General features: G+C 51.3%; 1 long non-coding RNA gene across 1 annotated transcript; it reads right to left on the reverse strand.

The window, feature by feature from the left end:
* Positions 1-2657: 2657 nt before the first annotated feature.
* On the reverse strand, positions 2658-14523 carry LOC113621332 (uncharacterized). The gene is made up of 3 exons (XR_003433123.1): positions 14335-14523; positions 5846-5941; positions 2658-2891 (listed from the first exon to the last, which is right to left on the reverse strand). It is a non-coding gene; the product is annotated as an uncharacterized LOC113621332 (long non-coding RNA).
* Positions 14524-15074: the final 551 nt, after the last annotated feature.

Genomic DNA, 15074 nt, shown 5'->3' on the forward strand with positions numbered 1-15074 from the left:
AGGATATACTCTGTGGAGTCTACAGGATTTGCTGATGGAGTCAAGGAGGGTGCCAGTTTCATTCTTAGCCACTCGGCAGGTGGAAGTACCATTTAACCAAGAGGGGGTGACTGTGGGAGGAGGGGGTTTGCACGATCAGGAATTGAGGCTTCCATTCTGCAAATTTTGGTTGAGAAGCCTGTTGGACATTGGGATGTCATGTGTGGGGCTGGTTGATGTGTCTGGAGCAAGGAAAGAATCCAGACTAGAGACATAAGCGTGGAGTTGTCCGGATGCAGATGGTATTTAAAAGCAGGCGGTCCTCCAGGGAAGGGGCACTGCTCCAACAGGCAGGACCGAGCCGGAGCCCTGCAGCCTCCACGGGCTGCCTCCTTCTCTGCCTTGAGCTGCATGACCCGAGGAACTGGGAGGGGGGCAGGAGGCAAGGAAACTCTTTCCTACCACACACCTGGCACTGAGTATGAAATATCTAGGGGGCATATCTGTCCCCCTTCTGGGCTTTCCTGGCCCTGCCCTCACCCAGCTTCGGGGCACTCACGTTAGCCTCCTGCCCAGGCCCGCCTTCCCCTCCCTCCCTCCGCATCCCAGCCAGCAGCCCATTCTCAGATCACTCTTCCTGCCCAAGTTACCCAAAGCACCCTTAATTTCTTCCTTCTTTGTCTTTCCAACCACACACTGGCTGGGCCCCATCCAGGGACCTAGACCTCCAGACCCACCCAGCCCCCCCACGGGCTGCACCCAGTGGATGGAGACAGTCCCTCGGGGCAGACTCCACCTTCAGCCTCAGCAAGGCCCTGAGCTTTCAGCCATCCCCTTGCCGAGCCCTAGGAGGCGCTCTTTCACACACGCCCCTGGCCCTCTGACCACCACTTATTCAGGAACCACAAACACTCTCCTTCAGGAGGTGACCTCAGCTTCCATCCCACTCAAAGCCGGCCAGAGATGAGTCCTCCTCCAGCTTCCCTCCTCACCCTCTCACAGGCCTGGAACCAGCTGTGTGATCACACCCACCTCCTCCACTTGCTGGAGAGCCGTGAGCACGAGGCCAGTGCTGTGCAAGCCACAAACACTCGTCAGTATCGGGGAGGCTGTGGCCACGGGGCCCACTTCCCCTTTTCATAGTCTATCCCTCTCGTCTCCTCTAGGACGCTGCTCTGCTCTTTCTCCAGCTTCTCCAACTGCTTTCCCACATTCACTCATTCCCACATCCTACATCTTACAAGGAAATAGTCCTGAGGCTTTGTTTCCATGTCCCCCCCAACTGCCACCCACCCATCCAAGCCATCTCCTCGCCTTACCTCTTAGGAAGCCCCTCACCCACTGCAATCTGGTTTCCTCTGTGGCACAGCTGGAGCGAAACCAGACCCAGACGTTAATACACAATGATGAGGGGTCCAGGGACTGGGCCAAGAAGGGCTGGGGGACCAGAGACCCCAGTGAGCCAAGGACACATTTGGGAGCTGAATCGACATACTCGGGTTCTTCCACAGTACTGTCCTTCTGGAGACCGCCCCACTTCTGTGGATTAGGCCATGCTCTCCAAAGGCACCCACAGGGCTCCACAACTGATCGCCCTTCGCCACCCCTCCACTGAAACCACGCTCTCAAAGGTCACCTGGACCTTCCAGGTTCCTAAACCCAAAGGCCACTTCTGGATCCTGGATCAGTCATGTTTTGGTGCAGGAACTAAAAAACACTCTAGGTATCTTCAGCAGAAAGGGATTTAAGGTGGGGAATTGGGTGCTTAAAAATCACAGGCGGTACTCTCTGCGTGGGTGGGTCTCCAGGAACGACTCCCAGAACACTGCAGAACTGACCAAGGGGAACTGCTCCAAGGCCACGAGCAGGAAACTTTCCAGGCTGCGTGTCACAGGGAAGCACGGTGCAGGGAGGGTGAAACAGAATGCAGGCCAGCCCTCCAGTGGCTCCATCAGAGGCCCATTCTCCCAGCCTCTCTGCATCATGGAGCTGTGGCCCACTCCCTCCCCTTTTAAGAACTTTTTTTTTTTTTTTTGGCCACGTGGCGCAGCTTGTGGGATCTTAGTTCTCCGACCAGGGATCAAACCCGGGCCCTGGGCAGTGAAAGCACAGAGTCCTAACCAATGGACCGCCAGGGAATTCCCTTAAGTACTTTTTAAACACTTGCCTTGCATTGGCTCGCCCTCCTTTGCCCCCGGCTCCGTGTGTCAACAGACTCCACTCCAGCACAGGTAACAGAAACCCCGCAGCAGGGGTTAGAACAAGCAGGGCCTTACTGCGTCATTCAGCAAAACGTCAGGAGGAGGCAGCCCAGGCCTGGAGCAGCAGCCCCGCGATGCTATCAGGAGCCTGGGCTCATCCTGTGTTTTGGTCCCATCATCCTTAGCACTTGTCCTACACCTTGTGCTTGTTGCTGTGTAGCTGCAAGAGGGTGGCCGCACCTCCCAGCCTCACACTCACATTCCGAGTGGCAAGGAAAGGAAAGGGTGAGGGGGCCCAAACTCATTCTCCTAATGAGAATTTCCTCTTATTAAGGAAGGGGCACCCTCCCCAGGGACTTCCTTATTGGTCAGAAAGGGTCACATGGCCACCCTTGGCAGTAAGGGAAGCTGGAAAATAATGATTTAGCTTTTCAGACTCTGTAGTAGAGGAAGGAAAAGAGGAGATGGATTGGGAATTTTTAATGATTTTAATGAATTTTTAATGGTTGTCAATTTTTAATGTTTGCCGTAACCATAAAGGGAATTAGTTGTCCGGGCTTCAAGCTTTGACGGATCGAGAAGCTCATATGATGTCATCCAGCCTCACTCCCTCTTGCTCTCCACCTCTCCACTCACTGTCTTCTGCTTTGGCTTAATTCTCAGGCTCCTTCTGGTGGCACAGGCAGCTCCAGATTTGCATCATCTTCACAGCTAGAAAACACACCTGAAAGTTTTGTTTTCCTCATTGTTCCAGCAAAATTCCCAGGATTGAATCTCATTGGCCCTGCTTTGGTCACAGGACCACTGTTGAACCAATCACCACAGTCAGGGGATGGAATATTATTAGCTGGACCTAGGTCATGCCTTCTCCACCCCCTTCCTAGAGCTAGGGATGAGGTCAGCCTTATAAATCACCTGGACTGAAAGTGGAGGCATGCTAGTCCCCAAAGAAAGCAAAGACCCTCTCTGGATAAGGTAGAGCAGATGTCTGGTAAACACAAACTGCAGATGTCTCTAGATCCTGACCTCACCTTCCCTGACCTCCCTCCTCCAGTTCTTCTACCTGTCTAACCTCATCCTCATCTCTGGGCCCTTCTTCCAGCTTGGACCTCGTAACACTGTGCTCCACAGGGATCTGAGCTCAATCCTTTTCTCAGTCCAAAGCCACCATGAGCTCACGCAGTCCCGTAACCTTGTGGACATCTACATGGTGATGACACCCAGATGTGTGTCTCCAAAGCAGATCTTGCTATGGAGCTCCAAATGTATCAATCGACTACACTATGTCATGTATAAACACATATAACATACACATACATTTGTAATATGTAAGTACATACCACAAATACACATAACATAAAATTCACTCTTGGCCATTTTGAAGCGTACAGTTCCGTGGTATTAAATACATTCATGACGTGCAGCCAGCGCCACCACTCATAGCTCTTTTCATCTTGTAAAACTGAAACTCTGTCCCCATTAAACAATGACTCCCCATCCCCCTCCCCCCAACCCCTAGCAACCACAGTTCTACTTTTTGTCTCTGATTTTGACTACTCGAAGTACCTCATATAAGTGGAATCATATAGAATTTTTTTTGGGGGGGGGTGTACTTTTTTCACTTAGCATCACGTCCTCAAGATTCATCCATGTTGTAGCATATTGCAGAATTTCCTTCTTTTTTTTAAGGCTGAATCCTATTCCACTGCACATTCCACATAGACCACATTTTGTTTATCCATTCAGCCATTAATGGGTACTTGGGTTGCTTCCATATTTGAGCTATTGTGAATAATGCTGCTGTAACGTGGGTACACAAATGTGTCTTTGAGACTCTATTGTCAATTCTTTGGGGTCTATACCCAGAAGTGGAATCTCTGTGTCATACAGTAATTCTGTTTTTAATTTTTTGAGGAACCGCCATATGGTTTTCCACAGCAGTTGTACCACTTTACTTTCCCACCAACGGCGCACAAGGGTTCCAATTTCTTCACATCCCTGCCAACACTTGTAATTTTCTGTTTGTATGCTTTTTAAAATAATAGTCATCCTAATGGATGTGCAATGGTATCTCATTGTGGTTTTGCATTTCTCTACTGATCAGTGGTGTTGAGAATCTTTTCATGTGCTGATTGACCATTTGTTTATCTTCTTTGGAAAAATGTTTATTCAAGTCATTTGCCCATTTTTGAGTCGGGTTGTATGTTTTTCTGTTTTCAAGTTTTAGGAGTTATCTGTATATTCCGGATATTAATCCCTTATCAGATATACGATTTGCAAATATTTTCTCCCATTCTGTGGGTTGCCTTTTTACTCCGTTGATAGTGTTTTTTCTTTAATGCCCAAAACTTGCTAATTTTCCTGAACTCCAATTTGTGTATTTTTTTCTTTTGTTACCTGTGCCTTTGGTGGTTTATCCAAGAAATCATTGTTAAATCCAGTGCCATGAAGATTTTGTCCTATGTTTTCTTCAAAGAATTTTCTTGTTTTAGGCCTTACATTTAGGTCCTTGATCCATTCTGAGTTAATTTTTGTATGTGGTGTTAATTAAGGGACCAACTTCATTCTTTTTTTTTTTTTAATTTTTATTTATTTTTTAATACTGTTTATTTTTACTTGTTGACAGTTTGCTCTATTTATTTATTTATTTATGGCTGTGTTGGGCCTTCGTTTCTGTGCGAGGGCTTTCTCTAGTTGTGGCAAGTGGGGGCCACTCTTCATCGCGGTGCGCGGGCCTCTCACTATCGCGGCCTCTCTTGTTGCGGAGCACAGGCTCCAGACGCGCAGGCTCAGTAATTGTGGCTCACGGGCCCAGTTGCTCCGCGGCATGTGGGATCCTCCCAGACCAGGGCTCGAACCCGTGTCCCCTCCATTGGCAGGCAGATTCGCAACCACTGCGCCACCGGGGAAGCCCCCAACTTCATTCTTTTGCATGTGGCTCTACAGTTTTCCCAGCTCCTTTTGTTGAAAATATTCTTTTCCCCACTGAATGGTCTTAGCCCCTTTGTCTGCTTTTAATCTGTCTTAGCGAGTCCTTTTTTCACATAATCATCAGAGCAACCTTTCCAAACTGCAAATCAGTAGTAGGATTGGCTCCCAGCGCCCCACATCTGGCTGTGTGACCCGGGGGGTGGGGTTACAGAAACTCTCTTAGGCTCAGCCTCACTCATCTACAAAACAGGATCACAATGGCCATCTCAAAGGGATGTGGTGAGGAGCGCTCGAGACAAAAGACTTGAACACGCTCTGCGGTGTCTGACACAAGAGACAAAAGACTTGAACACCCTCTGCGGTGTCTGACACAAGAGAGATTTCCTACCAAGTGTGGCTCCTTTCTTAACTTCCTTATTACCAGTCAGGTAAGATAAGAAATGTACACCGTGTTCTGGCATGCAAAGCCTCTCAGAGCCTGGCCCCCATTTTTCTTTTGAGGCTCATCTCCCCGCTCCCCACTAAAGCCACACGCACAGATTCACTCGCTTAACAGCATGAGCTCTGGCCCATGGACGCACCTAGAGGTCACCTGCTCAGCCTCACATCCTCAGTCCGCGCATGCTGTTCCCACCACTTGATGCCCTTCCTTCTTCTGCCTTCTCTCCTCCAAGCCAGTTCACATAACCTCCTCCTCTGTGGTCCCCACCAGGAATCCATCATTACCTACATACCTGTTCTGAGAACTCATCACGTGCCTGTAGAATGATCAGAGGATGATCTGCCCCCCTGGACTGGCTCCCCAGGGCTTGGTTGGATCTCACTTTGTCCTGAGGAGAGGCAGTGATGTGAAAAGATGAACGTGGCCTTGTGACTCAGACTCGTGGGATCTCACATCCCTACCATTCACAGACCCTGGGACCCTGGACAAGACAGTTCACCCTCTGGGCCTCAGTTTTTCATCTGTAAAATGGGGATAATCATATCTATTTCACTGAATGTTTGTGAAGATCAGAGGCCGACGGATTTTTTAACAATGTATTCAAGTATTATATGAATAATTTTAAATGTAAAACTGCATCAAATGGGAAGTGTGGGTGTTGAATGGACATTATAGCTCACCCAGGATGGGCAGCCAGGATGCAAACTCAGGTCATCTAAATGCAGAATGCAAGTTCTTAACCACTATGGAAGATGGATAGATGGACAGATGGTAGCGGGATGGAGGGAAGAACAGAGAGTGGATGATGGAAGGAGGCTGCGGGGGGCGGGGTGGACCAGTCGCTGGATAGAATCAGCAGGCTTCCACGTGAGGTTTTCCCAGCTGAAGCCCAGCCACTTCCCACCTAGCCCTCAAAGAGAGCTGGGGTAGGGTGAGGCACGTGAGGCACTCACTTCGGGTGCAGAATCTAAAGGGAAGCTAAAGTCACTAATCAAGATAAATAATCCTTTAGGTGATATCTTCAGAAATCAAAATCAATGCAAAAAAAACCATAATGAACAAAATATCAAAAATAATGTTAATATTTTTAAATTTAAATAAAGATCAAATCTGCCCCAGCGTTTATACGACCTCCCCCTGATCCAGGCCTTACCTACCATCCCAGCACCTCCCCTCCCACCCCCGACCCATCACCCCCAGCCCATCACTTCACCACAACCCCCATCGCCACCCTGTGGCTGGCATTGGAGAGTCGGGGAAGGAAGTGATGGAGAATGAAAGAGAAGGCAGAGAGATGGGGCTGCCACGCTCTTCCCAGCGCCCAGCCCTGCCCGCCCCCCACTACAGTCACCGCCCATAGACCCAAACACAGGCCTTGACGGCTCCTCTGAGTGGCGTTCCCCCTGCCACCACAGGGTGGCGCCCGTGGGCTGATTTTGGTCTCCGAGGAACCAGCGGAAGGGGACAAGGGAAGGGGGTCAGAGCCTCCTGGATCTCCCAAGGCCGCGCTGGGTGCTGGCTGCTTGAAGTGGATTCTTTCATGAAATCCCTCACACCTTCCCTCGTGGGACGTGCTGTCATTATCCCCGTTTTTACAGAGAAGGAAAAAGAGGCCCAGAAAGGGAAAGTGGGCGGCACCTGGTGGGGACCTGGCCATGTCTGCAGGGCTCCTGGACCTGCGCCAGCCACTCACCGGGAGCCCAGAGGCCCCATGCCTCACAGAGGGCACTCTGGGCGGTCTTGGGAATAAATGGGCAAACAGGCCCATTTGGCAGAGTTGGAGACGAGGCTCACGTGGCTGAGTCCCTTAGCTCCCGTCACACAGCCGGAAGAGACGGAGGAAGCAGGGGAAGCCTGGGACTGCCCAGCACCATCCCATGCCCTGACCCCACCAGCATGATCCCCACTTGTGAGGCCCTGTGTCCTGGTCTGCAGACTCAGCCGGGCCCAGAGAGAAAGTTCTAGCAGGTGGGAGTCAGGAGCCTTTGTCCCTCCCCGCTCCGTGCTGACTTTGGCCAGGTCATGTGCTCCATCGGTCCCAGGGTCATCTCAGGACCCTGTGGGCCTGGGGTCACAGAAACCAGATGGGGCCTCCTCCCAGCACATCAATAGCCTGGTGTGGGCAGAAGGGCAGAGGATGAAGGGCAGCCAAGGGGATAGGAGGAAAAGAATAAAAACCAGGACTTAGGGCGCTTGGAAGCACCTCCCTACCTCCATGGTTCTCTCTTCCATAACCACAAGGAGAGAGATCTCAGACACACTAAGGGGCCTTCCAGCAGAACATTCTGGAATTCCAGGACTGCAAGCTCATTGCCATCACAAGCTGGTCTATGTCACCATTCCTGGACATGACTCGCACAGCCCAGCCTGGCCCAGGGACCTGGCTTCCTGATAACTGAAGGTTCTGGTTAACAGAGTTGCCATGCTCTTCTGGCGATGACCAACCTCAGAGTGACACTAGAAGTGGCTCTCATTTCATCCCAGGGCCCTGTTGGGAGTGTTACCACCTCCAAAACCGTGGTCTGCAGGTGGAGAAGAGGTGCCGGCTGGCCACCTGCCTTCTGGTTAGATGGAACTTTACAGTTGTAGGATGTGGAAGGTCAGGGATCAAAAGGCCCTTAGAGCTGATTTGGTCAAACCCTGACACTCACCCCAGCCATTTATTCATACAACAAATACTTACTTAGCATCACCATGTGCCACAGGCTAACCAGATGGAACCAGCCCCATCCCTCCTAGAGTTTATAATCCAGCGATGAAAACAAATATCGAGCAAGTAATTATAGTAATTATAGTGATGGGTCCTAGGATTCTGGTGGGGTGTGCTGAGAGCCGTGAGCATGTGGGTCAGGGAAAACTGCCCAGAGAAAACAGATTAAGCCAAAACCTGAAGCTTGAGTAGGAATTGGCCAGAGAAGGCAAGGAGAAAGAGCACATCTGGTGGCAGGAGTGGCATGTGCAAAGGCCCTGGGGCATGAGAGTACACGGTCTGATCAAGGTAAAGAAAGATGGCCTACAGAGCTGTAGCATAGAGTGAATGGGAGAAGAGGGCAGAGCAGCAGGCAGCAGCCAGACTCCAGAGGGTCTTGTGGGTCATGCTATGGAGTCCCAATGCCATGCTGGAGGCAATAGGGAGCCACTGAAGGTTTTTAGGCAGAAGAGTGACGTGACCAGACGTGTCTTAGAAAAATCAGTCTGGGTACTATGAGGGCAAAGATTCGGGGTGGGGGTGGGGCAAGGCTTGAGGCCAAAAGACCTACTCAAGCTGTCACAAGAGGAAAGATGATGTGATGGTGCCCTGAATAGGGAGGTGGCAGTGAGGCTGCCTGAGGAGTCCATGGCTCCGAGAGTCATTTAGGACACCAGACTCTAGGGAACATTGATTATGCAGGCAGGGAGGAGGGAAGACAGGGGTCTAAATCGATTCCTATAGTCCCACCTGGGTGACTGGGGGCAGGGCGGGGGATCAGTGCTGCCGTTTGCTGAGCTGGAAAACATACAAGGGGCCAGTTTGGGACCCACTGAGCGGAGGAAACACCCAAATGGAGTTGTCAGGTGGGAAACTGGAAATGTAGGGGACGAGTGAGAACAGAGCACGGGGCAGGAGTGTCGGTGCTCACTCTCGGACCTTGAATGATAAAGAAAGAGGTGCTGGGAGAGGCCCCGAAGGAAGCCCAGCATCCCACACACCACTGTGTCCGTGCCCCCAGGGACCGGCGCATTGCTTGGCGTGAGGAAGAGTGGCGAGTGGTACTTTCCAAAGATGGCGGCACCAACATCTCCCATCCGCATCGTCTTATGATGTGACCCCGTGACTATGGTGGAAGTGACACTGAGAGACTTCCAAGGCCAGGTCATAAAAGGCGACTGTTTCCACCTGGCGCTCTCATGGCTCCCAAGGTTACTGGCTACCTGGAACTGCCATGCTGGCGGGGCCACGTGGAGAGCCCACAGAGAGCAAGAGAGAGATGCCAAGCAGTTCTAGATGTTCAAGCCCACAGACCCACCGCCAACCATGCAAGACAGTGAGGCTTCAGGTATCCCAGGCCCATTCTTGGGCTGCCCCAGTTGACACGAAGTAGAGCCGAGACCAGCTGTCCCCACTGAGCCCTGCCTACACTGCAGATTCATGCGCGGAATAAGTGTCATTTAGATCCACCAGGAAGTTCGGGAGCGGCTTGTTACGTAGCAGAACAATCGGCACTTCGTAAATGTGTTGAACAGACATTTCAGGACACATAGAGAAAGGGGAGCCTGCGGAGGAGTCTGGGAAGTGGTTAGGAGGTGAGAAGGAATCAGCGAGTGAGTGAGTGGCCCAAGGGCACACAGCAGACTAGTGGCCAAAACTTTAAGTCTGGTCTCCTCTGACCGCTATACTTGGGTTTTGCCCGAGACTTTTATGCTATCTTCCTCCCTTCTTTCCTTTCTTTTATGATGAGAATTTGTAGCTCCCAGACTATCACCCCTATATACAAAAAACTAGGCATATGAAAGCATACAATAAGGTCCAGGAGAAAAGAAGGCCAACGGGCCACATGATGCTGCCGCTGAGCTGCAGATGTGCTCGAGTTTCTGGGCAGCTGGAGTGAAAAGAGAACAGGGCAAGTTACTCAGTTCTCCTTACTGGAAAAAGGGGAAACAGGCCAGTGCTCCGGTGAGCTGCATTTTCCTAACACCCTGCTAGAAGAAAGCTCTGTGTGCTCTTGATGTGAGGAGCGCTGAGTGACGTCATGCCTTCAACAGCAAATACGGAAGTGGTCTCCTTATTTCCTGTAATAACTTCTTTGCTAAAGGCTGACCCCAGAGCTCTGAAGCCCGGAGTGTATCCTGACATCATTACAGAGAGAAGGACAGCATCTCCCTTGCCGGGGTTGCAAGCGTATATTTAAAATAATGATTTCAGGCCCCTCCGTCAGAGGATGGACCCAGGAGTCAGTGGCCTGACAGTTTGTACGTTAATAGGCTCCCAGGGGGACCTATCCAGGGGTCCCCTGCCAAAGACAATCTTTCCTAAATCTCAGGAAAACAGGGCCTACCATCCACTGGGGCCCCGGAGCACCCTGGAAATCAGACGAGCCATGGGGAGACGGATGAGGGCCAGTGGCTGCCTCCACTGAGGCCCGTTCCACTGTACAGCCACGCCCTCCAACCTTTACAAGCCAGCGCGACGCTCCGCAGTATCCCCATTTTACAGATGAGAACGCTGAGTCCCAGAGGATACTGCCGCAGCTCATAGGGGGAGGCACTGAGGTTCAAAGCCAGGACCCGCTGAGCTACAGGCTGACGCCAGGAAGAGGCCAGTTTCCAGCTGAGACACACATCAACCCTTCATAAAAACAGCCTGAGCCTCACCAGAGACAGTGTCACATTCATTCCCTCAAGAAGCGTGCACTGCACACCTACTGTGTGCCCAGTCTAAGTCCCTCGGAAGCAGCAGGGAACCAAACCAACCCAGTGTATTAACTTATCTACTAACCGTATTTCCTTATTTTCTGCATTCTCCAGGCTCTGGCTTCTGGGGCCTCGCTGCTGGGAAGCGACTTCCACTGCACCAGGGTTAGCTAATTTCTAGAGCTAGTACATGAAGGGACCTGCCAGCATGAATTTCAGATGCAAACCAACCAATCCTGGGTCTGTATCCCCATCTGCTTCCTCTGTCTGGCTTTACATTCCAGGACGTAATAGTCTTTCCTAGAGAGCTAGGAACCACCCCGATTGCCCAGAGCCTGCCAAAATTATTCCAACTAGCCAATCCTAACCCTACTCCATGCTTACCTTGCCTCACCCATTTCTTCCCTGGAAAACCACAATAAAGGCTTTTGTCCATGCCTTCCTCTCACTCTTCCGCCCCCTTGACTGGCCCTGTTACTTCTCTGTGTGGCCCTGTGCGGCCTGCCATGCCCCCTCCTCTTGGGAACCTGTGCGCATAACAGTCTTTTCAGACAGTCATCTCCTGTTGTGTTGGCCTCACCGTACCTGAATAAAACCAAATCCCAGGTAACATTTTAAAACACCTAGCCAAGGACTTCCCTGGCGGTCCAGTGGTTAAGAATCTGCACTTCCCAACCTAAGTGTCCATTGACAGATGAATGGATAAAGAAGGTGTGGCACATATACACAATGGAGTATTACTCAGCCATAAAAAGAAACGAAATTGAGTTATTTGTAGTGAGGTGGATGGACCTAGGGTCTGTCATACAGAGTGAAGTAAGTCAGAAAGAGAAAAACAAATACCGTACGCGAACACATATATATGGAATCTAAAAAAAAAAAAAAAGGTTCTTAAGAACCTAGGGGCAGGGCAGGAATAAAGACCTAGACGTAGAGAATGGGCTTGAGGACACAGGGAAGGGGAAGGGGAAGCTGGGACGAAGTGAGAGAGTGGCATGGACATATAGATACTACCAAACGTAAAATAGATAGCTAGTGGGAAGCAGCCGCATAGCACAGGGAGATCAGCTCGGTGCTTTGTGACCACCTAGAGGGGTGGGATAGCGAGGGTGGGAGGGAGACGCAAGAGGGAGGCGATATGGGAACATATGTATATGCATAACTGATTCACTTTGTTATAAAGCAGAAACTAACACACCACTGTAAAGCAATTATACTCCAAGATGTTTAAAAAAAAAAAAGAACCTGCACTTCCACTGCAGGGGCTGCAGGTTCGATCCCTGGTCAGGAAACTAAGATCCTGCATGCTGCATGGTGCGGCCAATAAAACACCCAGCCCTGCCCTCTGAGCTCACAGAAACGGCTCTGACCAGTTGGTTTTCAAAGCAGGAGGTCCCGGGGAGCCCCAGCTCTACCCGGGGGTGGGGGTGATTCTAGATGGTGTGGCGACCCCACAGGCCAGGACTCAAACCCAGAAGGTGCAGCTGGGTAGCCCTGGCCTCCCCCCATGTCACGGGGCCCACGAACATGGACACGACAGCCAAAGAGACGAGACCAAAATGGCAGAAAAGGGGACTGGGGGGGACCCATGAGGACATGTGTAAACAGAACACTTTGTTAAAGCTCTGTAGTTATACTCTTGAGCAAAAAATGAGACTCCACGATAGACGGAACCTGTCCCAAGTTTACATACGAAGTATCAGATTTCCATCTTTTGAAGGGTTGACAAAAACTATAGAGGAGCGGCTCCAAAATAAGTAGAACTGATGTCCCAGGAAGATGACTTGATGTCAAGCACAATAACCCAAAAGTCAGAACCAAACTCCAGGCCAAATCCCAGCCTGCTGGCGGCGACAGGGTCACCGGCAGCAGCATCCTCTGAGCCCATTTCCTGGTCTGTAGAGCGGGAAGTCGAGGCGCCCTCGGGCGGGGGGACTCCTCTGGCCCTCCCCCCTCAGGCTGCCCCTCCACTCTGGGCCATCCTCTCCTCCTGCGCAGGACCCTCTCCAGTCACAAACGCCCTGGGTCTCTGGTGGCTTGGCTCAAGTGAAGCCACTCCCTTCTTAAAAACGCCCTCCTCTGCCCATCAGCGAACCCCCACCTCTCACTCCCTTCTCGACACCCCCGTTCACTGCCTCCCCTCCCTCAGCTCCCCGGCGCGTGGCCCCTGCCTGGCCACCTCCCACCCCAGTCACCCGGGCTATAACGCAGTGAACCTCCCCCCACCCCCTGACCCTGCCGGGGACACTGACGACCAACTCTTAAAAGGCCATCATCTCTTGGGCTTCCCTGGTGGCGCAGTGGTTAAGAATCTGCCTGCCAATGCAGGGGACACGGGTTCGTGCCCTGATCCGGGAAGATCCCACATGCCGCGGAACAACTAAGCCCGAGCGCCACAACTGCTGAGCCCACGCGCCTGGAGCCCGTGCTCTGCAACAAGAGAAGCCACCACGATGAGAAGACTGCGCACCGCAACGAAGAGTAGCCCCCACTCGCTGCAACTGGAGAAAAGCCCGTGCAGCAATGAAGACCCAGCACAGCCAAAAATAAAATAAATAATTTTTTTTTTAAAGCCCTCATCTTGGGGTCTCTGACCACTCCTGGGTTTCCTCCTGTCTCTCCGACTCCTCCCCTTCCTTCCCTGTGGTGGCATCTCTCTCCAGGGCCCCACGGGTTAACGCCTTGGTTCCCACCAGCAGCCACCTCCCTGGCCAGGGCCGTCCACCACCCACCTAGATGCTGCAAATACCAGCTGCTCTGTTTCTGTGGGCTCAGTAGTTGTGGCTCGCAGGCTTGGTTGCTCCGCGGCATGTGGGATCTTCCTGGACCAGGGCTCGACCCTGTGTCCCCTGCATTGGCAGGTGGATTCTTAACCACTGCGCCACCAAGGAAGCCCAAGCAAACTTAATCTTATCTGTCCCCATTTTGCAGATGACAAAAAACAAGGCTCAGCGGTTAGAAGTCCACAAAACTGGCAGATGCCAAGGTCAGCATTTGCATCCAGGTCTCCATGGCTCCCCTACTGCTGACTCTACCAAACCCTTTGCCACCCACAGTGAGAGTACCCTCCCTCCCAGGCTACCTGCATACAAGCTGTTAGACATGATCGGGGCTGTAGGGGAAGAGCGAAGGAAGGTGTAATCACCGAAGGCTTCACAGAGGAGGTGGTATTTGAGTTGAGTCTTAGAGAAAGAGATAGTAATAATACTGAACCATTCAACCAGTCCTTCAGACAAAAAGGGAAGTCCCAGATGCCAAACTGTGGCCCTGGGCAAGGGACACCTACTGGGCCTGGCTGTAGCATTAGAACATGGGTCAGTGGTCCCCAAAGCCATCCCCAGTTTCAGTGATTCACCAGGAAGATTCACAGAACTCGGCATAGAGTCTTACCTGCAGCTGTGCTCTATTGCAGCAAAAGGATACAAAGCAAACTCAGCGAAAGCACGTGGAGTGACGTCCAGAGGCAACCAGGCATGAGCTTTCAAGCATCCTCTCCCAGTGGAGTCACAAAGGAGACACTTCATTCCTCCAGCAAGAACTTGTGAAAACACATGAGAGGTGCTGTCAACCAGGGAAGCTCAGTAGAGATTCCGCTCCCCGGGTTTTCACAGGGAGCTGCTCGCGTAGGCACCCTCTGCCTAGCACACACCCAAATCCCGGAGTCCTGGGAGGAAACGGGTGTTCAGTACAAACCACACTGTTTGCACAAACAGTTTGGGTCACTCTTACCAGGGAACAGCAGGAACCCTCCTGAAATCCAAGTTCCCAGATGCCAGCCGGGGACCAAAATGCAAGTTGGCCTTTTATATATATGGGTATGTGGGGTTTTTTTAATTGAAGTATTATTGTTGTACAGTGTGTGTTACCTTCTGGTGTACAGCAAAGTGATTCAGATATAGATATAGATATATACTTTTTCAGATTTCAGATTCTTTTCCATTATAGGTTATTACAAGATATTGAACATAGTTCCTGTGCTGTACTGTAGGACCTTGTTGTTTATCTCTTTTACATACAGTAGTATGTATCTGCTAATCCCAAACTCCTAATTTATCCCTCCCCCTCCACACGTTCCCCTTTGGTAGCCTGTGTTTGTTTTCTATGTCGGTGAGTCTGCTTCTGTTTTGTAT

The sequence above is a fragment of the Aethalodelphis obliquidens genome, unplaced genomic scaffold, assembly GCF_003676395.1.
Source record: "Aethalodelphis obliquidens isolate GAN/ISIS:26980383/991018 unplaced genomic scaffold, ASM367639v1 scaffold8, whole genome shotgun sequence".
Taxonomy (NCBI): domain Eukaryota; kingdom Metazoa; phylum Chordata; class Mammalia; order Artiodactyla; family Delphinidae; genus Aethalodelphis; species Aethalodelphis obliquidens.